The sequence below is a fragment of the Delphinus delphis genome, chromosome 11, assembly GCF_949987515.2.
Source record: "Delphinus delphis chromosome 11, mDelDel1.2, whole genome shotgun sequence".
NCBI classification, from domain to species: Eukaryota; Metazoa; Chordata; class Mammalia; order Artiodactyla; family Delphinidae; genus Delphinus; species Delphinus delphis.
The window spans coordinates 62,934,645-62,961,578 of NC_082693.1; the positions used below are offsets into that span (position 1 = coordinate 62,934,645).

Below are 26,934 nucleotides of genomic sequence, written 5' to 3' on the forward strand. Positions count from 1 at the left end.
TTCCTCCAGCTCTGTTATTTTCCCTCAAGATTGCTTTGGCTATTCGGGGTCTTTTGTGTCTCCATACAAATATTAATATTTTTTGTTCTAGTTCTGTAAAAAAATGCCATTGGTAATTTGATAGGGATTGCAGTGTATCTGTAGATTGCTTTGGGTAGTGTAGTCATTTTCACAATATTGAATCTTCCAATCCAAGAACATGGTATATCTCTCTGTTTGTGTCATCCTTGATTTCTTTCATCAGTATCTCATAATTTTCTGAATACAGGTCTTTTCCTCCTTCAGTAGGTTTATTCCTAGGTATTTTATTATTTTTGTTGCAATGGTGAATGGGATTGTTTCCTTAATTTCTCTTTCTGAACTTTCAATGTTAGTGTATAGGAATGCAAGAGATTTCTGTGCATTAATTTTGTATACTGCTACTTCACCAAATTCATTGATTAGCGCTAGTAGTTTTTTTGGTGGCATCTTTAGGATTCTCTATGTATAGTATCATGTCATCTGCAAACAGTGACAGTTTTACTTCTTCTTTTCCAATTTGTATTCTTTTTATTTCTTTTTCTTCTCTGATTGCCATGGCTAGGACTTCCAAAACTATGTTGAAAAATAGTGGCGAGAGTGGACATCGTTGTCTTGTTCCTGATCTTAGAGGAAACACTTTCAGTTTTTCACCATTGAGAATGATATTTGCTGTGGGTTTGTTGTATATGGCCTTTATTATGTTGAGGTAGGTTCCCTCTATCCCCACTTTCTGGAGAGTTTTTTTAATCATAAATGGGTGTTGAATTTTGTCAAAAGCTTTTTCTACATCTATGGAGGTGATCATATGGTTTTTGCTCTTCTATTTGTTAATATGGTGTATCACATCGATTGATTTGCATATATTGAAGAATCCTTGCCTCCCTGGGATAAATCCCACTTGATCATGGTGTATGGTCCTTTTAATGTGTTGTTGGATTCTATTTGCTAGTATTTTGTTGAGGATTTTTGCATCGATATTCATCAGTGATACTGGTCTGTAATTTTCTTTTTTTGTAGTATCTTTGTCTGCTTTTGTTATCAGGATGATGGTGACCTTGTAGAATGAGTTTGGGAGTGTTCCTCCTTATGAAATTTTTTGGAAGAGTTTGGAAAGGATGAGTGTTAGCTCTTCTCTAAATGTTTGATAGAATTCACCTGTGAAGCCATCTGGTCCTGGACTTTTGTTTGTTGCAAGATTTTTTTTTTGAATTTTATTTATTTTTATACAGCAGGTTCTTATTAGTTGTCTATTTTATACATATTAGTTTATATATGTCCATCGCAATCTGCCAGTTAATGCCACCACTACCACCCGCTTCCCCACCCTGTGGTGTCCATATGTTTGTTCTCTACGTCTTTGTCTCTATTTCTGCCTTGCAAACTGTTTCATCTGTACCATTTTTCTAGATTCCACATATATGCATTAATATACGGTATTTGTTTTTCTCTTTCTGACTTACTTCTTTCTGTATGACAGTCCCTAGGTCCACTCATGTCTCTACAAATGACCCAATTTCTTTCCTTTTTATGGCTGAGTAATATTCCATTGTATATATGTACCACATCTTCTTTATCCATTTGCCACAGTTGCAATTTCATTACTTGTGATTGGTCTGTTCATATTTTCTATTTCTTCCTGGTTCAGTCTTATACCTTTTTAAGAATTATACCTTCCTAAGAATTTGTCCATTTCTTCCAGGTTGTCCATTTTATTGGCATAGAGTTGCTTGTAGTAGTCTCTTATGATGCTTTGTATTTCTGCAGTGTCCATTGTAACTTCACCCTTTTCATTTCTAATTTTATTGATTTGAGTCCTCTCCAGCTTTTTCTTGAGCAGTCTGGCTACACTCTAATCTTTAGGTGTAAGGTTAGCTTTTATTGTTTTTTGTTGTTTTGTTTTGTTAAAAGGTAGCTTTTTAAAAATTTATTTATTTATTCATTTATTTTTGGCTGCTTTGAGTCTTTGTTGCTCTGTGCAGCCTTTCTCTAGTTGCAGAGAGTGGGGGCTACTCTTCGTTGAGGTGCATGGGCTTCTCATTGTGGTGTCTTCTCTTGTTGCGGAGCACGGGCTTTAGGCACTCGGGTTTCAGTAGTTGTGGCATTCAGGCTCAGTAGTTGTGGCACATGGGCTTAGTTGCTCCGTGCCATGTGGGATCTTCCTTGACCAGGACTGAAACCCATGTCCCCTGCATTGACAGGTGAATTCTTTTTTTTTTTTTTTTTTTGGTACGCAGGCCTCTCACTATTGTGGCCTCCCCGCTGCAGAGCACAGGCTCCGGACACGCAGGCTCAGCGGCCATGGCTCACGGGCCCAGCCGCTCCGCGGCATGTGGGATCCTCCCGGACCGGGGCACGAACCTGCGTCCCCCGCATTGGCAGGCGGACCCCCAACCCCTGCGCCACCAGGGAAGCCCGACAGGTGAATTCTTAACCACTGCACCACCAAGCAAGTCCCTAGATTGCTTATTTGAGACTTTCCTTCTCTATTGAGGTAGGATTCTATTGCTATAGACTTCCCTCTTAGAATTGTCATGTTTTCATTGTCATTTTTCTGTAGATATTTTTTGATTTCCTCTTTGATTTCTTCAGTGATCTCTTGGTTATTTAGTAATGTATTGCTTAGCCTCCATGTGTTTGTGTTTTTTTACGTTGTTTTCCCTGTAATTGATTTCTAATCTCATAGCATTGTGGTTGGAAAAGATGCTTGATATGATTTCAATTTTCTTAAATTTACTGAGGCTTGATTTGGGACCCAAGATGTGATATATCCTGGAGAATGTTCCATGTGCACTTGAGAAGAAAGTGTAATCTGCTGTTTTCGGATGGAATGTCCTATAAATATCAATGATATCTATCTGGTCTATTGTGTCATTTAAAGCTTGTGTTTTTTTATTAATTTTCTGTCTGGATGATCTGTCCATTGGTATAAGTGAGGTGTTAAAGTCCCCCACCATTATTTTGTTACTGTTGATTTCCTCTTTTATTGCTGTTAACATTGAGGTGCTCCACTGTTGGGTGCATATATATTTATAATTGTTGCATTTTCTTCTTGGATTGATCCCTTGATCATTATGTAGTGTCCTTTCTTGTCTATTTTATCTGATATGACTATTGCTACTCCAGCTTTCTTTTGATTTCCATTGGCATGGAATATCTTTTTCCATCCCCTCACTTTCAGTCTGTATGTGTCCCTAGGTCTGAGGTGGGTGTCTTGTAGACAGCATAAATATGTATCTTGTTTTTGTATCCATTCATCTAGTCTATGTCTTTTGGTTGGAGCATTTAAGCCATTCACATTTAAGGTAATTATCAATATGTATGTTCCTATTACCATTTTCTTAATTGTTTTGGGTCTGTTTTTGTAGGTCCTTTTCTTCTCTTGTGTTTCCCACTTAAAGAGGTTCCTTTACCGTTTGTTGTAGAGCTGGTTTGGTGGTTCTGAATTCTCTTAACTTTTGCTTGTCTATAAAGCTTTTGATTTCCCCATCGAATCTGAATGAGATCCTTTCCAGGTAGAGTAATCTTGGTTGTAGGTTCTTTCCTTTCATCACTTTAAGTATATCATGCCACTCCCTTCTGGCTTGTAGAGTTTCTGCTGAGAAATCAGCTTTTAACCTTATGGGAGCTCCCTTGTATGTTATTTGTCATTTTTCCTTTGTTGCTTTTAATACTTTTTTTGTCTTTAATTTTTGTCAGTTTGATTACTGTGTGTCTCAGCATATTTCTCCTTGGGTTTATCCTGCCTGGGATTCTTTGCACTTCCTGGACTTGGGTGGCTATTTCCTTTCCCATGTTAGGGAAATTTTCGACTATAATCTTTTCAAATATTTTCTCTGGTCCTTTCTCTCTCTATTCTCCTTCTGGGACCCCTATAATGCGATTGTTGATGCATTTAATTTTGTCCCAGATGTCTCTTAGGCTGTCTTCATTTCTTTTCATTCTTTTTTCTTTATTCTGTTCCACAGCAGTGAATCCCACCATTCTGTCTTCCAAGTCACCTATCCATTCTTCTGCCTCAGTTATTCTGCTATTGATTCCTTCTAGTATATTTTTCATTCCAGTTATTGTATTGTTCATCTCTGTTTGTTTGATATTTAATTCTTCTAGGTCTTTGTTAAACATTTCTTGTTAAACATTCTAGGTCTTTGTTAAACATTCTTTTTTCCGAGGTCCTGGATCATCTTCACTATCATTATTCTGAATTCTTTTTCTGGAAGGTTGCCTATCTCCACTTCATTTAGTTGTTTTTCTGGGATTTTGTCTTGTTCCTTCATCTAGTACATAGTCCTCTGCCTTTTCATGTTGTCTCTCTTCCTGTGTATGTGGCTTTCCTCCGACAGGCTGCAGGATTGTAGTTCTTCTTGCTTCTGCTGTCTGCCCTCTGAATTGGTTTATTCTTCTAATAGTTGTATTGTGCATTCTTTCAGATTTTCCATACATAAGATCCTGTTATCTGAGAATATAGTTTTTGTTATTTCTTCTTTTCCAGTTTGGATGACTTTTAGTTATTTTCCTTGCCTAATTTCTCTAGCTATAACTTCCAGTACAGTGTTCAATAGCAGTGCAAAAGTGGAATCACTTTCTTTTTCCTCATCTTAAGGGGAAAGCTTTCAGTATTTCATTATTGAGATGTGGGTTCTTCATAAATGCCCTTTATCTTGAGTAAGACCCCTTTATGTTGAGTAAGACCCCTTGTATTCCTAGTTTGTTGAATGTTATCATCATGAAATGGGGTTGGCTTTTGTGAAATGCTGTTTCTGCTCAATTGAGATGAACATTTTTTTTTTAACCTTCCATCATTAGTTGGTTATATTATATTGATTTTTGCATGTTTAGTTACTCTTGGATTTGTGGAATAAATCCCACTTGGTCATGGTGTTTAATCCTTTATATAGGCTATTAGATTCAGTTTGCTAGTGTATTATCCAGGATTTTTGCATCTATGTTCATAAGAGATATTGGTCAGTACTTTTCTTGTGATATCTTTGGCTTTTTGCCAGGCTAGCCTCAAAGAATGTGTGAAAATAGTGTTTCCTCCTCTTTTGATTTTCGAAAGAATTTGAGAAGGATTTGAGAGAATCCTTTAAAAATTTGGTAAAATTAACCAGTAAAGTGATCTGCTCTTGCACTTTTCTTTGTCGGCAGGTTTTGTTGGGATATTTCATGTGCTTTTAATTTTATGAACACTAATGATCTGAGCACTTTTTCATGTTCTTATTAGCCATTCACACTATGTGAATCATGTGTTGAACTCTTCCACCATTTTTTAATTGTTTAGCAGTCTTTATTATTGTGCTGTAAGAATTGTTAATATATCCTGGACACAAACAGGATATACGTTTGTGAATAATATTTCCCAATACGTGGCTTGCCTATTCAGTTTCTTAAGTTTCTTTTGAAGAGATTTTTAATGTTGATCAACTTTAATTTATATTTTCCTTTATAGTTATTAGTTTGTTCTAAGAGCCTAGGAATTCTTTAATTGTTCTGGATTTAAGTCCTTTGTCAGATATATGCATTACAAATGATTTCTCTCAGTTTGTGTTCTGTCTTTTCATTCTTTGAATGTTGTCTTTGATGGTCAGAAATTCTTAATCTAATGAAGTCCATTATGTCAGTCTTTCCATTAATGGCTAGCTATTTCTGTGTTGCATTTAAGAATTATTTGCCTACCTCAGGCTGATGAAGATGTTCTTCTATGCTTTATTCTAGAAGCTTTACTGTTTTTCTTTTCACATTTAGGTCTATGATCTATTTCCAATTATTCCATTGGATAAATGTATCTAATTGGTTTAATGTCATTTGTTGAAAATAAATCCTTTCCCCCACTGAATTAGCGATGTGCCTTTGGTACAGATCAGGTGACTATATATATGTGAGAGTGTTTCTGGACTCTACTTTCAGATCTGTTGGACTATTTGTCTATTCTTGTACCAGTAACGCACAGTTTTGAATATGAGGCTTTGTAATAAGTTTCATATCTACTATTGTAAGACTCTCAACTCTGTTAAATGTATTTGAGACTTTCACAGAAAGTATAAGCCTTTTTACCTCCATATAAATATTTAATCAGCTTGTCAGTTTACATTAAAATTGATATTGAATTTTATCTATAAATTTATATGGGAGATTTTGGCATCCTATTATTTATTTCTCCAATATAAGAATATGATATTTTTTCATTTATTTGTTTTCTTAAATTTTTCTCATCAATATTTATAATATTTAATGTGGACATCATAACCATATTTTCCTAGATTTATTTCTAGGTATTTAATATCCATTGATGTTATTGTAAATGATGTAATATTAAATATCACTTCTAATTATTTGTTTCTAATAGTTACAGAAATTAGTTTTGTATATTGATCATTTATGAAGAAAACTTGGTAAATTTATTTATTAATTCTAAGACTAGATTTTTTCATAGTTTCTGCATATAGAAACATGTAATTTGCAAATAATGATATTGATTTTTAAATTTCATATGTAATTTAAATTTCATATATATGATTTTAAAATTTCATAATATATAATCTTTCTCACATATTTCTGTGTCAGTGTGGTTAGATGAGAAGTCCATTTTCCAGAATCTTCTTCTATGTATAATGCCTAAATAGCGTTGGTCCAGAGGTACTTGTGTACGTATGGAAGACATAAGTGAAGCTGTATCTATTGTTCTCGGAAGGTCCTCATGCTTAGATGTGGTATCAGATAGAACCTGGCAGATTACATGTAACAGAAAGAACCTGGCAGTTTCTAGTTTGTTCTGTCTATTCCATGTCCAGTTCTTCTTCTCAATAATGCTCACAGACCCATAACCAGACCCTTGGCTGCAAACCTACAGAAATAATAAGTAGGCAACAACTTTCCATCAGTCTCTCCATAAACTTCATCTGTTAAATCCTTCTGAAATCCTAAGCTTGTAATTATAAAGGATAAGTAACTTAAACCACTAACAAGTTTTCAAAAAACAAACAACAAAAAATATTGTGAGGCATTCAGAGGAAGACATTTTTAATCGAGAAAGGGTAGGAAATAAGTTTCTAACTTATGATGGGTTGCCTGAAAGTATCAGAATTGAGACTTGAGTCAGTTGATAAAGAAATACTTAAGACATTTATTTAAAGAAAAAAACCACTATAATTAAACCATGAACAGTTTATTTTGTATTTAGAAGTTAAACTTCTTTCCATTTCTGGGGATATTAACAATGTAGATTGCTTAATCATTTTTTATTTTAGCAGTGTTCAATATGTGCTTTGCAAACAGATAAATGCTACAAAAATTTAAAGTACTGTATAAAACTTAAGATCCTATATGTTAAATTTGAGATTAAATACATCTATTCTAATTGAGATTAATTTAAAATTCCAGTTCATTTTTTTTAATGTTTTGAAAATTCTGCAGTTTAAGGGAAAGTATAAACACCTGGATTGCTCAGCTGAGAAACCCATACTTAAGCAGGGAAATGGAGACATTTTAAAAAGAATAAGACAATTATAAGCAATAATCACTGAATAGATTGTATGAAGTTCATAATTCTTTCACCATTATTTAAACAAACTCAAATCATAGAAATATCAATTTTGTATACTTTAATTTTTACTACAGTCTCTCTTATGATCAAATATCTAACATTGCCTTAGGAACAGGCAGCACAGCAAAGTTAATTTCCCAAACTTTAGGTCAATTCAAGCTTGGTTAAATTGCCATTATTTACTGGCTCTTTGCTACCTGTTTTCAAAGCAGTCCATGTTCTTTCCCTTTCACCTTCTGTTAGTCAGTTTCAAAATCTTCTGATCTATTAGACATGCACAGAATCTGCTTCCCATCTGCTCATCTCAACACCACTGATGTTAAATTCTTAATCTTTAACCCAACATCACCACAGTACTTTCATCTCTTGGGAAAAACTTTTTTGATCGTTGAATGAAAATGGCTACCTTCACCTAGTTGCTCCATGTTTTGTTCATGCTTACTGATATACCCTGAAACTAGCCCTAGACATTCCATTCTAGATTTGCCTGGTTTCAATGTGTGCTCTGCCACTACCAATGCAGAAAGTAAAGAGGGAGACTGGGTAAAACAAAAGACATTGCATTGGTAGAACCAGGTTATACTCCCTATTACCTTTAATTGCAAGCCTTTTAAACAATCTGACCCTCTTTCATCCTCTGTTAAGTGGGAACAATAGGAATGACATCAGAGGACTATTACACTGAAATGATATGGGTAAAAAGTATACTATAAAACCCAACATATTACTATTATAAAATATGCTAATTTTGAAAATATCTTTTTAATATTCTGAGATACAGCACTGATGTTTTTTTCCTTTAGAAACCATATTTAAAGTGGCAGTTAGGAATACTAAACATGGGATTAATATTACTAAACTTTGAGCTTGTAATAGATTTTACAAGTTTTGTGAATTCTCTAGAGGAGTATTTTGAGAGTGTTTCCACTTAAATATATATATTTAACTTCCAAACAATTGCCTTACAAATAAACTTTTTACTTATTCAATATTTTTTTGTTTATTATAAATAAAGGTATCTCTTCATGGTATTCTTTATATGAAATTAAGATCTAAGGAACTTTTTATTATTTTATTTTATTTATTTATTTTTTTACGGTACGTGGACCTCTTACTGTTGTGGCCTCTCCCGTTGCGGAGCACAGGCTCCGGACGCGCAGGCCCAGTGGCCATGGCTCACAGGCCCAGCTGCTCCGCAGCATGTGGGATCTTCCTGGACCAGGGCACGAACCCGTGTCCCCTGCATCGACAGGTGGACTCTCAACCATTGTGCCACCAGGGAAGCCCCCAGGAACTTTTTAAACAGGGTTAAAGTTGTTGTGATATCAGTATGCTTGCTTATTCCCTTGTTTAAAAGCATATGCTAGCAAAATAATAGAAATGGTGAGAATTTTTCTTATTTCTATGAATTCAATCATAAATCAACAATAACTGTCCCCAAATTGTTATCTCTAACCTTGACCAAATTCCCAGACCTGAGAATTACTGACTTAAGTGACATCACCAGATCTCCTTTCCATAGGCAACTTAAACTCTAAAACCCCACACTGAACTCACATTCTTTTTAAAGCATACTTTTCTCTGTATTTGCTCTCCAGTCAATGACTCTAATATTTCAATTAACCAGCTCAGATATCTAGACTTTTCTCTAAATTCCTCCCTCTCTACCACCTTTGACCTGGAAAACCTTTAAATACATGTTTTTAAACATCTCCCAAATGTGTCTCATCTTAAACATGTCATTATTACTGACTTCACTCAGGTCCACATACTTGCCTAAGACAGGAATCAGCAAACTTGTCTTTGTAAAATACTAGATCACAAATATTTTAGGCTTTGTAGGTCATATAACATCTATGAGTACCAAACGCTTATCTCTGCTATGTGAAAGCAGCCATGGACAACAGACAAACAAATGGGTGTAGCTGGATTCTAATAAAATTTTATTTACAAAAAGCAGTTGTACCTTGGGTTGTAAATAAACCTTAACATGAACAAATTGGTCTAAGAGAAATTAGTCTGCATGCCAAAATAAACTTCAGCACACTTTAAAGGAAGACAGTAGTATTCAGACATTTGACAGTGTAATATTCACAATGTCCTGTATCCAATAAAAAAATACTAGAAAGAAGAAGGAAGCAACTTTGACACATAATCGTGAGGGAAATCAATCAATAAGCAAAAATACAGAAATAATAGATGATAGAGTTAACAAGGATTTCAAATGAGATAAGTTCATGCTTAAAGCTAAATATAAACATAACAGAGGGAGAAACAGAAGATATAAAACAAATGACATTCTGAAGCTGAAAGCACAATATTCAAAATGAGAATTGATAGACTAAATAACAGATGAGATACCGAGGGGTGGGGAAAAAAAAGTGTGTATAAGGACATAGCAATAGAACTATTAACACAGAAGCAAAAAGAGTAAAAGGGAGGGAAAACCCCTGAGTTTTGGATACCTGTGGAAAAATATTAAGCAGTCTAACATATACAGACGTGGAATCTTAGAAAAGAGGAAATGTGGTTGGAATGAGAAGAAATATTTTAAAAATTTTCAGAATTTTCCCTAATTCATTTGAAACTCTGTTTACAGATTAAAGAAGCTCAATGACCCCAAGCAAAATAAACACACAAAAAAACTGAAACCAAACAAATCATATTGAAATTGATTTGAAAAATGAAAATCCCAAAAGCAGTCAGAGAAAATGAACATATTTTATGCAGGCCGAGAAAGAAAAAAAAAAAATCATTCTCATCAAAATCATTGCAGACTAGAAGATAATTCAATAATGTTTCTAAAGTCCTGGGGAAAAAACACATATTTTATCAGCCTATATTTCTATGTTCAATGAAAATATACTTCAAAAATTAAGATGAAATTAAAGACATTTTTAAACAAACTAAAGTTCAGAGAATTTGTGAATAGCTGTCTTGTACCACAACATAAGTTATAAGATGTTTTTCAGGCTGGAGGAAAACCCAGATAAAAATAGAAATGCACGAAACAATGAAAAACAGCAAAAGTTTGTGGGTAAAGATAAGTGAATATTGTACAAAACTAATGATAATGTAGATTTAAAATATTTGTATAATTAGAATAAATTGTCAGATTTATGCTACTCGTGGTATAGGAATAAATGGAATTACATGTTCCTAAATTATAGCATTATTGAGAAAGTGGTAAATAATGTGTATGCGATTGCAATAAGTAAAGGGTATATGTTATATAAACACTAAAAGAATAGTAAAAATAATGAGTTGAATCCACCATATATTCACATAGAAAAAAAATGAATACTGACCCCCAGTCTGACACCATGCATAGAAATCAATTCCAGATGGCTTACTTATTTAAATGTTAAAAGTAACAAGCAAATCTCTTAGATGAATGCACAGGAAACTGTCTTCATAACTTTAGAGTGAGCAAACATTTCATATATAGGGCATAAAACAAGCTATCCATAAAGGTGTGATGTGAAAGGTTGTGCTACACAGAAAAAAGAACACAGACCCAATACACGTTATTTGATGCTTTAGTAACCTTGATACCAAAACCAGGAAGTACAGCTCAAGGGGAAAATTATAACTGAATCTTAGTCAACAACAGAAATCCAAACATCTTGACAGAATATCATGAAACCAAATCCAGCCATTTATTTAAAAAATAGGTTTATATTAGAGTTAATTTATGTCAAAAGTGCAAGATTAATTCAATATTAAAATACATATTAGTGTAAATGACATTAACGTATTAAGAGGAAATTGCCCTCTCAGTAGATGCAAAAAACAAATTAAAACCTAGAGAAAATTCAACATCTGTCCATGATTAAAAAATAAAAATGTAAACCAGAAATAGGAGAGAACTTCTTTGCCTTATAAGGACTTTGTCAAATACTCTACAACAAACAAATACTTATTGGTAACATATTAAAAGTGTTTTCCTTAAAGTTAAAATAATAAAGATCTTTACTTAAGTGGATCATCTACCCAATGCAATAATCAGGCAAAAGAAGTGAAAATGATAGCTGTTGAGAAAATTGTCATTATTCATAGATTTTTGTCTCCAGAGAAAATCTAAATAATATCCAAATTATCATTATTAATTAGTTTAGCAGCTTTGCTACAAAAGCCAACTTCTTTTTTTATGAGGAAATGTAAGTTTTAAGTGGTAAAATTTGCCTCAAACAATAAAAACTGGTACTTAAATCTGGGGAAAAAGTGTATAATGTCTTTGATAGAGTCAAAGTCATAGTGCTACCAATTTTTTCCCAAATTAGTAAAATATGTAATAAATGTTATCAATAATATTAACAGAGTTTTTTTTATGGAAATTTACAGGAGAATTCTAAATTATATGAGCATGCTTAAGGTAAGCAGTCAAGACACTTGGGGAATAGAAGAAGGAAGAAACAGTGGAGGAGGAGGAGTGGGGAATGCTTTTAGATATCAAAATCTATTATAAAGTTACATAATTAAAACAGTGTACTGTTGATGCAGAGATAGATAAGAAACATATATGCAAAAATGAAAAAGTGATCTAGACAAAGCTAGCATTGCAGGTTGATGGGGGAAAGGACAGGCACTCAATAACTGTGCTGGGACAACTGGTCATCAGTAGGAAAAAAATAAATTCTATCTCAAGGTATATACAAAAATTATTTTAGTTATATTGATGACTCAAAAGTTAAAATATTTTTAATTTTATAAATATAGAGAATATGAAGTGAAAGAATCATAGAATTGGGCTACACTAAAATTAAGCATTTGTCTTCATTAAAAAAAAACAGAAAAAGATGAAAATACAAGCCACAAGTTGAGAAAAGATATATGCAATACATATAACCAACAAAATATTAATACAAAGAATATATAATGAACTCCAGTGAATCAAAGACCAAAAATAAAACATGGGGAAATGATTTAGAAAAGGCATTTCACAGAAAAGGAAATATGAATGGCCAATAACATATGATATTATTCTCAACAAATTTCTCAGTAATCAGAAAAATACAAGTTAAAAATTCAAAAATATATCATTGATCTCCACCAAATAAGAAAAATTGTTTTTAAAATTTGTTGTGATTTCTTTTCTCATTCCAAATAAATATACACTTCCATTCCTATTTTGAGGCTATTTTTAAATAGCAGATGACATGATATTATACACTGAAAATCCTAAAGACAGCACCAAAATAAACAACTAGAACTCATCAATGAATTCAGTAAAGTTACAGAGTACAAAATTAATATACATAAGTTTGTTGCATTTCTAAACACTAACAATGAACTATCAGAAATAGAAATTAAGAAAACAGTCCCACTTACAATCACTTCAAAAAGAATAAAATACCTAGGAATAAATCTAACTAAGGACATAAAGAACCTGCCCTTGGAAAACTATAAAACACTGATGAAAGAAACAAAAAAGGACACAAACAAATGGAAAGCTATACCGTGTGCATGGGTTTGAAGAATTAATATTGTTAAAATGACCATACTACCTAAGGCAATCTACAGATTCAATGTGATCCCTATCAAAATGTTGATGGCATTTTTCATGGAACTAGAACAAATAATTCTAAAATTTGTATGGAAACACACACACACAAAAACCCTGAATAACCAAAACAACGTTGAGGAAGAACAAAGCTAAAAGTATCAGATTCCCTGATTTCAAACTATGCTACAAAGCTACAGTCATCAAAACAGTATGGTACTGGCACAAAAACAGAAACATAGATCAATGGAACAGAATAAAGAGCCCAGAAATGAACCCACATTTATGTGATTAATTAATCTACAACAAAGGAGGCAAGAATATACAATGGGGAAAAGACAACCTCTTCAACAGCTGGGAAAACTGGACAGCTACATGCAAAAGAACCAAACTGGACTAATTCCTCATACCATACACACACACACACACACACACACACACACACACACACACAAAGAAAACAAACTCAAAATGGATTAAAGTTCTGAATGTAAGACCTGAAACCATACTCCTATAGGAAAACATAGACAGTATACTCTTTGACATCAGTCAGCAATATTTTTTTGGATCTGTCTCCTCAGGCAAAAGAAACAACAAAAGCAAAAATAAACATATGGGACTACATCTAGCAACAAAATGAAAAGACCACCTACTGAATGGAAGAAGATGTTAATTATATTTGCAATTGATGTATCTAATAAGGAGTTAATATCCAAAATATACAAAGAACACATAAAATTCAACATCAAAAAAAACAAACAACCCAATTAAAAAATGGGCAGGTGAAAAAAAAATGGGTAGGGGACCTGAGTAGACATTTTTTTCCAAATAAGACATACATATGGCCAACAGGCACATGAAAAGGTGCTCAACATCATCAATCATCAAGGAAATGCCAATCAAAACCACAATGAGATATCACCTCACACCTGTCAAAATGGCTACTATCAAAAAGACAACAAGTAACAAGTGTTGGCAAGAATATGGAGAAAAAGGAATCCTCATGCACTGTTGGTGGGAATGTAAATTGGTTCAGCCACTGTGGAAAACAAAGTATAGAGCTTCCTTAAAAAAATTAAAAGTAGAATTATCGTATGATCCAGCAATTCCACTCCTGGGTATTTATCTGAGGAAAACAAAGACACTAATTCAAAAAATATGTGTACCCTTATGTTCATTGCAGCTTTAATTACAGTAGCCAAGATAGGAAAGCAACCTAAGGGTGTCCATCAATAAATGAATGGATGAAGAAGATGTGGTATACATACAATACAATATTACTCAGCCATAAAAAAGGAGTGAAATCTTGCCATTTTTGACAACATGGATAGACATGTAGGGTATTATACTAAGTGAAATAAGTCAGACAGAGAAAGACAAATACTGTATGATTTCACTTATATGGGGGATCTAAAAAATAAAGCAAATGAGTAAATATAACAAGAGAAACAGAGTCACAGATTTAGAGAACAGACAGGTGGTTGGCAGAGCAGAGGAGAGTGGTGGGGATGAGAGAAATAGTTGAGGTAGATTAAGAGGTACAGATATCTAGTTAAAAAATGAGTCACAGCTATGAAATATACAGTGTGGGACATATTGTCAATAAAAAAGATTTGTTGTGACTTTTTTCATTCCAAATAAATATACACTTCAATTCCTAATTTGGGGCTATATTTTAAAATAAGGTCCCTAAATTGTAAAAACCTCATATCTATAAAACCTGGGTCCATTTCTTATTCTAGGTGTATACCCAAGAGAAACTCATGCACATGCAGAACAAAAGATATGTTTGAAATTAATTATAGCAGTACCATATGTAATAGCAAAACAATACAATTATCTATAGACAAAAGAACAATGGTAAAAAACAATGATGGGGACTTCCCTGGTGGCGCAGTGGTTAAGAATCCGCCTGCCAGTGCAGGGGACACGGGCTTGGGAAGATCCTACATGCCACGTAGCAACTAAGCCCATGCACCACAACAACTGAGCCTGTGCTCTAGAGTCCGTGAGCCATAGCTACTGAAGCCCGAGTGCCACAACTACTGAAGCCCACACATGTAGAGCCCGTGCTCCCAACAAGAGAAGCCACCGCAATTGAGAAGCCCGCACACAGCGATGAAGAGTAGCCGCCGCTCACCACAACTAGAGAAAGCCTGCACACAGCAATGAAGACCTAATGCAGCCATAAATAAATAAATATTTTTTAAAATGATGTATTCATACAATTGAATACAATCTATGAGTTATAATGAATAAACTTCAGCTACATGGATGAATCCCAAAATGTACTCAAACTAAGTGTGTTGAAGGAATATATATTACTGCATAAGTCCATTTATAAAAATCCAAAAAAAGGAAAAACTGAAAATGACAATTTTTAGAGTTACTTACATATGTGGTAAAATTATAAAGAGTAGCAAGATAATGGTAAACACAAAATATAGGATAGTGGTTACCTTGGTGGTGCAGGTAGGAGAGTATCAGATGAGGAAGAGCAAATGAATGATGGCAAAGGTAATTTTCAATACTTAATTTCTGAAGCTGGATGGTGCATATACTGGTGTCTTTATTAATAACATTTAAACTATTCATACTATTTCCTAATGAACATTTCTAAGAGTTCTAAAGCCAACAGCTAAAACTCAGTAACCTTATTCATTAAGAAGAGTGGCTGGCAAAATATCCCTTTTCTGGTTCCATGCATTTCCCTTGGTGATGATGAGACAGTTATGTTAATGTGTTATTTAAGCTATTCCTTAATCCATAAATCTTTCAATTTACTCTGTATTTTTGGAGCCTAGTAGAAAAGGATTGGAATTCTTGAAGTAGTCACAGTTATTTTGAATATATCTTAAATTTCTCTTGATTGTCATGTGTTGGGGATTGAGATGTGCTGTGTGATGTTGGAGAAATTAACATTTCTGTTTCAATTTTCTCAAAAATATTTTTAATATTTATATCCCATTGACTTCCTGATACTCAAATCTATTCCTCTACTCTTAAGATAGAAAACACGGGGACATACAAAATGGACAACCATGGTCCAGGAGATGTCATCATCATGGCATCCACAATAGGTTTCAACTACAGTGGGGTTTAAGCATGCTCACAGACCAAGAGACCAATCACTCAGGCTCCTGTTACCTCTGTCAAAAGTCTTCAATATCCAAAAGGGAAGCATGCCCAGATCTATGAGAGACTTTTATTCTGGGGTTAGAAGTAGAGAACCTTGTGTCTTTCTTATCTTTCCTCTTTGTTCAGTATCCAGTAAATGAACTTTTCCTTCAAAAGCCTGCCAGTTTTGATGCTTAATTTAGTATTAGGTGAATTAGAAACAAATGGACCAGGTTGCATATAAATTGTTGAAGCACACACAGATAGTCGGTTCTACAAAAACCCTCCCAGGAGTGTACTAGAATGAATCAAACGTATTTGTGTTTTTCCTGCCTTCTATCAAAGCACTGAGCACCATTCCAGAATCAAATTTTGAAGTCTTGAATGTCTGCCCTGCTTCTCTCCTAAACATTATTAAAACATTTTAGCTTGTTGAAAGCACAGACTATTTCTCCCCTTCCACAGCCTCAACCTACCTTAACTCTCTCTATGGCTTTTGATAAGTAATTAATCCCTCTGGACACACATTTTTTTTTTTTTACATAAATTGAAGGCAGTAGTTGAGCTATGATTCTCTTATGTATTCAGTTAAATAGAATTCTCCCTCTGATTTTAAAGGGAATTAATATAAAATTTAATGTTCCTCTTGATTTATTAGCAAAATTGCTTTTGCTACAGTATATTCCTGGTGTGATAGGGTATTTGAAAAATATATCACTTGTTTTCCTTCTAAAACCTTTGGCTAACACTAACTCAAACTACTTTTTATTTTGCTCTTGAGATAGATTCACTTAAATATTATTTTCCTTTTGCTAACCTCAACAGCCTGACACAGTATATTACTTTTTGAGTCACTGTTCTCCTTTTCATTTTCAATATTTTCTTAGCCATAACTTTAAGAAAAGCCTTTTGTAAAGCCACATTGAATACTTCTAGCTCTTTATTTTCTTTTCTGTGAAAATTGTAAGGTATTGTAGTTCAATTATAGAACTCTTACTCTCTGCCCTAGAGACTAAGACTTGACTTGACTCCCATGTATTCATTTTATTTTTTTCCTCTTTCAATTCTAGATTCTCTTTATTTAAAACTTTGGGTGTCCAGTTAAAAAATCCATGTGGTTAATTTCTTTTTATCTAATTCTAAAACAGCTCTGATGTGTTCTCCTTACCAGGTGGCTATAATATCATTAGCAGTACTATCAGGCCAAATGATTGTGAGAGAAAGGAAACCAAAATGGATGACTCCACTGTCTTTAAGTGTTTTGAAAACATGTGGTTGGTTCCACTGGCCTCCTAAAAACCAAAAACACCAGTGTTCATATTTTTAACACTAGAATAGATTTTTCTTAAAGAGTAATATAAACTAAATGTTAACAGCAAAACGATACTTAAGTGCATATTCTCTAAAAATTATTCATCTCCTAGAAGCTTACAGTCTAAGACCAACACATGCAAGATAGAAGACTGTTGATGCTTTATGTATAAACAAATTTTTATAACACGGATTAACTCTCTTGTAACTTCAATGTTCATACGTAGAGTGTCCAACTCACTGTTGGCTTAAATGGATTGGATTATGGGAGGAAGTCCCACCTCCTAGAAATCTGAAAAACAAAAACAATGGCAAGAGGAACGATAATGATGAAATAATAATAATGGCTAATGTCATTAATCCTTGCTATGTGCTTGGAACTAGCACTTTATATACATTGCATTACTTAATCCTCACAAAAAACCCTAAGATATATGCTGTGTCCTTTTGTACATATTATAGATGAGAAAACTGAGGCTTGGAGGGGTTTTGTACATTTTTCGAGATCACATAGACAATTAGTGTGGAAGCTGGAATTCTATATAGATTTTTGCTCCAGAAAACAAACACTTAATCAATCCTGTATCCTGGAAAGAGGGGAGAAAAAAGGCTGTATCTTGAAAGGCAATGACAGAAAATGTATAACTATAAAAGAAAATATGAATTTATAGAAACAAAATAAATCTATACAGGCAAAATATGGAAAAGTTGGTTATTTTTTCATTTTTTCACAACCTTGAGAAATGATACTTATGAATAGATTTTACCAATTAGTGTGGTTATTAAAGATATAAACTTTAATGATATATGAGTGTGTTAATTCAATGGAACTCTTCAGTACCATTGATCAACTAGCATATACAAGCCTTTTCAGCAATGTGGAGAATTCTCTTGATACCTCTCTTGTGTGTTCTTTCTGTGGTCTATACAAAACCTTGGCTAAGTTTGCACTTAATGAATTTCTAGTTTCTAAAGTCTCTAATTCCCACTCTTGCCCTAAGACACACTCTTCTCCTCAGTGCCCCAATCCAATTTAATTTCTATTCTGATCCTGTAGCCTATTAAAATAGATGGCAAAGGGAACATTAAAGTAGTAAATAGATGAATCCATTGAAAAAGGAATAAAGAAAATGATGATGAGATCTCAGAGCAAAAAATGTGAAGAAAAAAATGAACAAAGGTTTTTTTTTTTTTTTTTTTTTTTTTGCGGTATGCGGGCCTCTCCCTGTTGTGGCCTCACCGGTTGCGGAGCACAGGCTCCGGACGCGCAGGCTCAGCGGCCATGGCTCACGGGCCCAGCCGCTCCGCGGCACGTGGGATCTTCCCAGACCGGGGCACGAACCCGTGTCCCCTGCGTCGGCAGGCAGACTCTCAACCACTGCGCCACCAGGGAAGTCCGGTTTTTTTTTTTTTTAAGCAAAGAATGAGGAAGCAAAATGTTGAACAAAATAGATAAACACAGTTCTGAAAATAGCAAATATTTTTTAAAAATACAGGATAACCAAGGGATGAGTTCAATCTCAGTAGCATAAGACATAGACATTTCTAGATTTTAAAAGTACCTGAGGAACTGGATAAAGACAAAAGCCTATTGACCTGATCTTTCTTTTAATGGAGGTGAGTCTACTATAAAGTCAAAGAGATGATATATACTCTCTGCAACAGAATAGCATGATATGTGAGCCCAGGTGGAGGTCTTTAGATCATTCCCAGAGTTTGGAGAGAACATAGGAATAGGAGAGAGAATTAAAAATCTTAGTTCTGTAAAAATTACAGCGTATATATATCCAGTATGTAAGTGCAGTCTTCCTAATATTCATGATCAGAAATGCTGTTTATTCCAAAGTTAATCACAATATACCTGTGAAACCCATTCATATCTTAGCCAGCAGTCTCCTGCAAGGAACTTTGGGATGTAAACATCTAACACCATTCCTGTTGTTAGGATTCTGACCACTGAGAGAGAGTTGATTATTGGGTAGCATATGAGGTAGACAGGAAGAGAAATTGGCTAAAACGCTGATAATAGGATCAGAGTCTGGAACAGAGATTAATATGGAATCATATTCTACTTACTAATTTCTTCTAAAATAAGTTTACTTGTTTCTACATGCAGCTATTGGACACAGCTTTTAAAAACAAGCAGCTTTTAATTATTGGAATCTAGAGAATGTGCTAGGAGTATTTTTTAGAATAAAGATCTCTATTAGGTGGATAATATAATGATCCTCATGTGAGGACGTTTACTAGGAAACAGTGTTAGGTAATTGATTCTTTTTCTCCTCCTCCTCCCCCCTCAACCTCCTCATTCTTTTTCTTCGTCATCAAATACTTAAGTTGATTTTAAACTAACATCTATTATCTTTCTCCATCTATGAAATTATTCTAAGATTTGAGGAATATTTTTAAACAATGGGAGATCCATATAGTTACAATTTTGGAGAATACACAGGTATTTGTCATTAAAAGGATTAGTTTATATCAAGTTGTCTTCTTTTCCCGTATACTTAGAATAAGGATCTTAATCTTAAACATTACATAAATTGGAGAGATTTAATTAAAACTTGAAGAAATGTGTTACTGTTAATTGAATTCTTGATACAGTTACCTTTGCAAACCAATGTTAATGAAACTCCAGTTCAAAGTGGATGGGTTTGGGGAATTGAGATAGCTATTTATTTCCTTAACTGAGATGCCGTGATCATCTTTTCAGTAAAATAAAGAACCCAGTTAGGAGAGTTCTCATTTGTAGCTATTGATCAAGTTTACACAAACTGGAAGTATTTCTAAGCAAAACAAATCAGAGATTCAAAGTCCGGTAAACAAGGTCAGTGAGTGAGAGATGGAAATGCTTCTATGCGTTTTGAAAGACTTGCACCTGTGGAGCAGAGCCAGGTCTTGGTCCGACCCCGAGCCAGGTTCCGCTCCGCCCCTTGCCTCGCTTGCTCTCCCTGCCCCCACACGCTGAACCTCCCAGTTTGGTATCTCTCGGTGTTACCAAGCTATAAATTGCCCTAGAGCTTAGAGGCAATCAGGTCAGCACCGCTGTCACAGGGGAAAAGCTTCTTACTCCCGAGCAGAATCGTTCGGGGGAAAGAGAGGAAGGAGGGAGGGAACCCACGCTTTAGTCGTCACTGCGCTGGCAGGGGGTGGAGAGATGGGGGAGGGGGCTGGCAGAAACTGCATCCTCAACAACGTCGCCCTTGACCCAAGTCTACAAACTTATTGGTCGCCACAGTGGAAACTCCCAGTGCACTCTCCGCTGCCTGACAGCCCCGGCTGCTGGGTGGAGTCGCGCTTCCCGGCCCCACCTATGGGAAGGAGCTTCCCCTGCATCTCCGATCCACCGCACCCTTTACGAAAAGTCTCCAGGTACCTAGCAAGGCTCAGATTGTTCTACCCCCGCTTCCACCCGTGCACCCACACGATAATATTATCAGCCTCCGACAGCCCAGAGGGCCACCTTCCTGTGTCCTCAGTTTGAGGACACTCTTGCGGAATCCTTTCTTTTCCCCGCCCTGCTTTGCTTTCACAACTCCAGCGGGTTGAATGGCCAAAGACAAACTTCTGCCTCTCCTTCCCGGCTTCCACATTTTCAAAACCCCACAGCCTGCAAACCCACACACATCGGAACTCCAAGGGTGCTGTTGCAGTCCGGGCATGCTCAGTATCAAGGCAGATTTTGATTGAAAGTAAAAAAAAGAGAAAGAAAGAAAGAAAATAGCTTTGTATTATGCAGTCTCCCTCTCATGTGCTTACAGCTTGCTGAACAGGTTGCGGGGCATTCCTGCGACTACCCAGAGGGTTTATCTGGTGCCCTTGATTACGTCTCCTTGGCATCTGTACCCCTCGTAGTTCCCCCCCCCAACCCTTCTCAACCCCCCCTCCTCAGGTCCCTGTCCGCTGTGGGGATGGAGAGACACTAACAGAACTGGGATGGGCGCTGTTGGCTGAGCGGATCCACCTATTATTAGTGCGCCAGGATTGGCTCCTCGGCGCAGCGTACCCCAGGTGGAACCAATCAGGCGGCCGGGGCTGGGAGCTGATGGGCGGCCGCCTCCTCACTGGAGGGATTCCTCGAGAAGCTGCAGTGTGGGGATGCTCTAGACCGAGTACTGCCCCCAGTGTCTTTCCACCTCTTCTTCCTGCCGCGGCGGCAGCAGCGCTTGGCAGCGGCAACTTGAGACTGCGCCCAGGGCAAGCCCCCCCCAGGGTGGTGCTCAACTGAGAGGGGGGGCTCAGTGCCCGAAGGTGTGTGTGTAGGGTGGGGGCGGCCAGCTGGGACCAGCTGGTGGCCCTGGAAAACCTCCCACACACCCACACCCACACACCCCTTTTGTGTTGCAGGCTGCCCCTCCAAGAGCAGAGGCAGCAAGAGGACGTGTGTGCACCGGTCTGCACGGGGAAGCAGTAGGGACGGAGCCCGGCACCACCTCCTGGTTCTCCCTCCAGGTAAGACAGCGGGACTGGCGGCACAGCAGCCTCAGCTGTGCCTGTTTGCTTGAATCCGTTCGTAAGATTTTGTTCTCGGTACACTTAGGTTTTGGCGGTGGGAGACTGAGACCTGGGCAGGGAGCCCCGGGTGGCCTATTGTGAGCTATGTAATGAGACCACATGTGCCTCTCCTGGAGAAGCACTTTGCACAGCGCCCGTGATTTAGAGCCTGGAGTTGATGATGTTGGTCATCCCCCATCTTCTTCTTTCCCTCTTTCATTTCTTCTCCTCCGTCCCCCACCCCCAATCTCTATCCTTCACCTCCCCCCCCCAACCCCTTTCAAATCTCTCATCTTCTCCCTCCTCCCATCCAAAGCACGCACAGTGTTTCTTTCTCTTCCTGGAAAGGATTGCCTTTTCTGAGAGGAAAGAGGGGGGTAGTGATGAAAGGAGAAAGATTTCTTTCTGCCCAGGGGGAAAAGAACAAGATAGAATACACGATAGAAAATTAGAGTACCAAAAGCAATTAAACTGAATAAAGGAAGTAGACAAGCCATGCAGCCCCAGCTGCCAGAGAGGGGAAGTGTCAAGTTTGACTTGATCTTCTGCTTGCAAGGGGCTGTGTCTCTCACTAGATTGCTTCAAATGGAACAAAAATAAACCACCGATCCAACCCACTTTCAATTGCTTAATTGCTGTTGCTTTTAAGTGCCCACCATCTGACTTTTCCTGGTTCCATTTGTCCTGCGGGGCTGACTATTTGGTCTTATCCATCACTGGTAATGTCTGAACTTGGAGAGGTTTCTCGAGTGGAGAAAAAATTTTAAAAACAGATTATTACTTTCCTGAGGTTCTTTGGCATGGCCTTTATGTTGAGGGGCAAAAGAAAAAAAAGTAAAGTTTCAAAACATGTTAGTGACACCAGTATTATTAGGAGGCTTGGATTTCTACTTTGAGAAAGCAAATCTGGTTAGCTTTGTATACATGGTGATTTTGACTTTCTTGAATATTAACCTGAAATAATGCAAACATTTAACTTTTGTGTTAAAGCTGCATTTGCATATGAATTGTGATTTCATTCTATCTTTCTGCTGTTTGCGTTTTGCTGCCCAGATATCGAATTCATGCCTTGCCTTATTTTCTTTTAATAAGTATATTTAATAGATGTACACATGATGCTTATACAGTTTCAGTACTCGATTTAGAAGGTGCATGGAAGCTCAGTTGGCCAAGAATCCTCTTGTACTGGAACAAAGTTTAGGAAGTAATGGTAGGAAGATAGCGTCAAATTAAAAAACCTTGAAGGGGAAAATGCTTTTACTTTCATGTCTTATTATAATACAGAGAAAGGTATCAAAACAACTATGTACCCTGGCTGCCTGCATGATAGGTCAAGTGAAAGGGACTTGCTGGACAGAGCCTTGACAGCAGCCTCAGAAATTTCTAATTCCATCATCAATGGTATAAGCTTTCCTTTCCTATTATTCAGCTAAGTGATGACCGTCAGATGGGAGGAGATAGAGAGAAGTGCTTAGCTGAATGTAATGGGAAAGCATCCCAAGTGGGTCCTACATGAGTGCAGAGAAATCAGCAGATGTTAGTGTCCAGATAAATCTTTTCCTTTGATTTATCAGGGAAAATGCCAAGTCTTACATTTTTTTTTTTCCTACGTGTCCACTTCGGATAAGAAAAGGGAGCCTTCTTAACTCTGCCTGATCTTCCACACTAATCTGTGTACCCCAGAAAGTATTTTTTTCACCACATATCTTCAGTGGACAAGTTTATACACTGACCTAAAGAAGAGCTGCTTTCATTTACCATCAACGTAATATATGTTATTTTCTAAACCATTTTCCATTTGAGACACTTATCTTTCCTATCTAAGTAGAATTGCCTCGAGTCACAAAAACAAGATCTTCTTTCTAGGCCTTTGACATTTAAATGCCTTTTTTTTTTTCTTTTTAATGTAGTATCTCTGTTGAAAGCTAAAACTTATTTTTAGTGGTGCCACCTTTTGGTTATAAGGACAAAAGGACAATCGTTTAATTGCCTTATGTGTGTACAACTGAATTAACAAGTTTAGACATAAAAAGATATAGAAAAAGGAAACCAACTGCTTTTCACTGCGAGCAAAATATTTTACTTGCTTATTTCTCCACTGTCTTAGGAAGGGTAAAAGTTTGGTCTTGGTTTGTGACATTTATGTTCAGGACTCTTAACAAATGCTAATTATAACAATGACAAGTAAAAGACATGCATATGAGTATTGAGTTTCTCACATACAAAAAAATTAAGCCTTTATATACCGGAAGTCAGAACTAATTCCAATATATATTGAGTGGATTAAAGTGAGACTTTAAATGATATATTATGGGAAATTATTACCCTGTCTTTCCACAAAATGTTCTAGTGTAACAGTTTCATACAACCTTCATCTTTTCTCCTTTTAAAAGAATATCTTAGTAAATCTTATTAATGTTTTAGAGCAAATATGGTAATTAGACTTTAATGTATTTTTATCAGAACTAAAGGTTGCTACCCTACAGAGGAAATGCTAAAATGCTAATTTCATAAAATACCACATGATAGAGAGTTGTTACCGAGTAGTTTTGAACTTTATTTCATAATGGAGAATATTAGTTATTCTGTCTGGTCAAATTGTCAGAGAGTTCTAATTCAGAAATATGAAAATGGTTAGCATGGTATGTACAAGATTTGCACATTAGACTTGGTGCTAACTGAAAATAAAACTAGAATATAGTAGCTTCTCTTAATTGTACATGCAAAATGAACTGGATGATTAATAAATAAAATACAGAATGTGTTAGATCTAAAAGCTAATTTGAACTTCCTGTTTGCCTAATGACACCATGGACATAATATCAATTCATTCTTTTGAGTTCAGTATACTAAATCAATTTATAGCGAATTCCCAAAACAGATTTTTACAGTCATCTAATCTTAAAAAAACTCACACTTAACACAGACAATTATGTGAGCCTGAAATACTTATACCTCTTAGGATTTCCAGTTTGTGTAATAGCTAGGAAGAGATACCATTAACTCCAAATTGGAACATCATAATTCTTTTCCTAATGGTAGTGATTAAATGATTTGGGGAAGGGAAAGTAAAAGTAAACAGTTTGATTACATAATGGAGCAAATTTGGTCTACTATTACAGAAAACCAAGACCAAAGTTAGACTTTCTGGCATTAGAATAACATAGGTGTGGGTTTTTACAAGTGTTTTGCTAAAAACTAATGCTTTCTAAAATGAAATACCTGGAACACTTGTGATTTAAAATAATTTTTTTTTTTTTTTTTTTTGTGGTACGCGGGCCTCTCATTGCTGTGGTCTCTCCCGTTGCGGAGCGCAGGCTCCGGACGCGCAGGCTCAGCGGCCATGGCTCACGGGCCCAGCCGCTCCGCGGCATGTGGGATCTTCCCGGACCGGGGCACGAACCCGCGTCCCCTGCATCGGCAGGCAGACTCTCAACCACTGCGCCACCAGGGAAGGCCCTAAAATAATTTTTAATGATTTTCTTGTCATAAATACATCCGTATCAAAAGTTTAATATATGATATTCTTCCTAACTGAATTTGTTTGCCATCGAAATTGATCAAAGCTATTTAAATAGGGATAAAGTATATGGCTGTGTAAAACATAATTTCAATTAGCATTTAAGGATATATATATATACGTATGTGTGTGTATATATATGTGTACGTGTGTACATATATATACATATTATGTAACATTTTCTAAAAGGATTTGAGACTAATGGACAGTAGCATGTAATCTGCTGAAACTAGGGAGTACTCCTGTAAAAAGTACCATTTAAAGAAAGATTACAATGTCTTGGGGATGCTTTTAATATTTCTTTGGTTGAAAAGACCAGGAGTACTCAGAGGCAAAATTAATGGAGGTCTAGATCTTTTCCTTTATACAGCCCTTCTGTGGCTTAGGGAAGAAGTGATTTTTATATGAATCATGTATTAAAAAAAAAAAAACAAAACACCTCTCAGTGCAAGATGCACTTTTATATACAGGTAACAAACTGAAGTCACATTTTCACATGATTTGGACATAACAGGGCATTAAAGTTTTTATCTTTCTAAGATTTCTTCAGTGTTTCTTTCAGCATTTGCACAAAGGTAAACGTGTTCTTAATCTTTTACATAATCGACATGATTATCATTGCTTTTTCAGATAAGGGGGTTTAGATTGGTATCTTAAATAATTCCTTTAGGAGTGATCAATATTTTTCCTAATAGTTTTATAAATTTGATTCAAATCTCTCCATTCAGTGTGGCCACTTTTTTTAAAGCAGGAATTTAATCTTTCCAATCTGAAGAAAACAGTGTTTTTCCTTTAGCTTCTCTGTCATTTTAGGAGAGTTCTTGAAGAGCCACTTTTATATTGACTATAAGATGAACTGTGATAGCAGGGCATATGAACATCGTTCTACTCATATGTGTTAGTATAAAAGAAATGTATTTTAAATAATATTGCAAGTATAGTCATGCTATCTATTGGAAATAAGAGAGCACCCAGTCCTTTCTTGCTATGTATGAATAAAACTTCAACCTTTGCTATATTGTTTAAAAAAGAAAAGCTCTTATTTTAAAGTGTACAACGTGAAATTATTGCTATGTTATAGAAGGAGTAAGCACCGGGGATGTTATTTCCGCAGTTTTAAAAATAATTATAGAGGTCCTATTGCAAAGAAGCCTCCTTTTAAAATATCCACTTTCTAAATCTAAAAACAATATTTAAAAGAGTTCTAAAACAAACTGAAACCTAGGTTAGCATAACAATAGCACATTTATGACTGTGTTAGAAAGAAGTATTCTGCTGTCTTTGAAAAATGCAAAGCAGATTAAAAAATGTTTCTGTAATTTCTGTAATTGTATTTAGTTAAACCACAACTTCTAGTTGTTTAGAACTAATTCTGATTCTCTTTGGGTTTGTTTTTTCTCTACAAATACACTCAGTGCTTGGAAGGGA

General features: G+C 35.8%; 1 protein-coding gene across 3 annotated transcripts in view; it reads left to right on the top strand.

Annotated features, from left to right (window-relative positions):
- The first annotated feature begins 21,600 nt into the window (after positions 1 to 21,600).
- The window catches only part of SYT1 (synaptotagmin 1), a 533,541-nt gene continuing 528,207 nt past the window's right edge, over positions 21,601 to 26,934 (top strand). For 2 of the 3 annotated variants that reach the window (XM_060025297.1, XM_060025299.1), the window contains exon 1: positions 21,601 to 21,944. The gene's annotated coding sequence lies outside the window, so the exon portion shown is untranslated. The remainder of the gene's footprint in view (positions 21,945 to 26,934) is intronic. The other variant, XM_060025298.1, reaches the window with a different exon arrangement.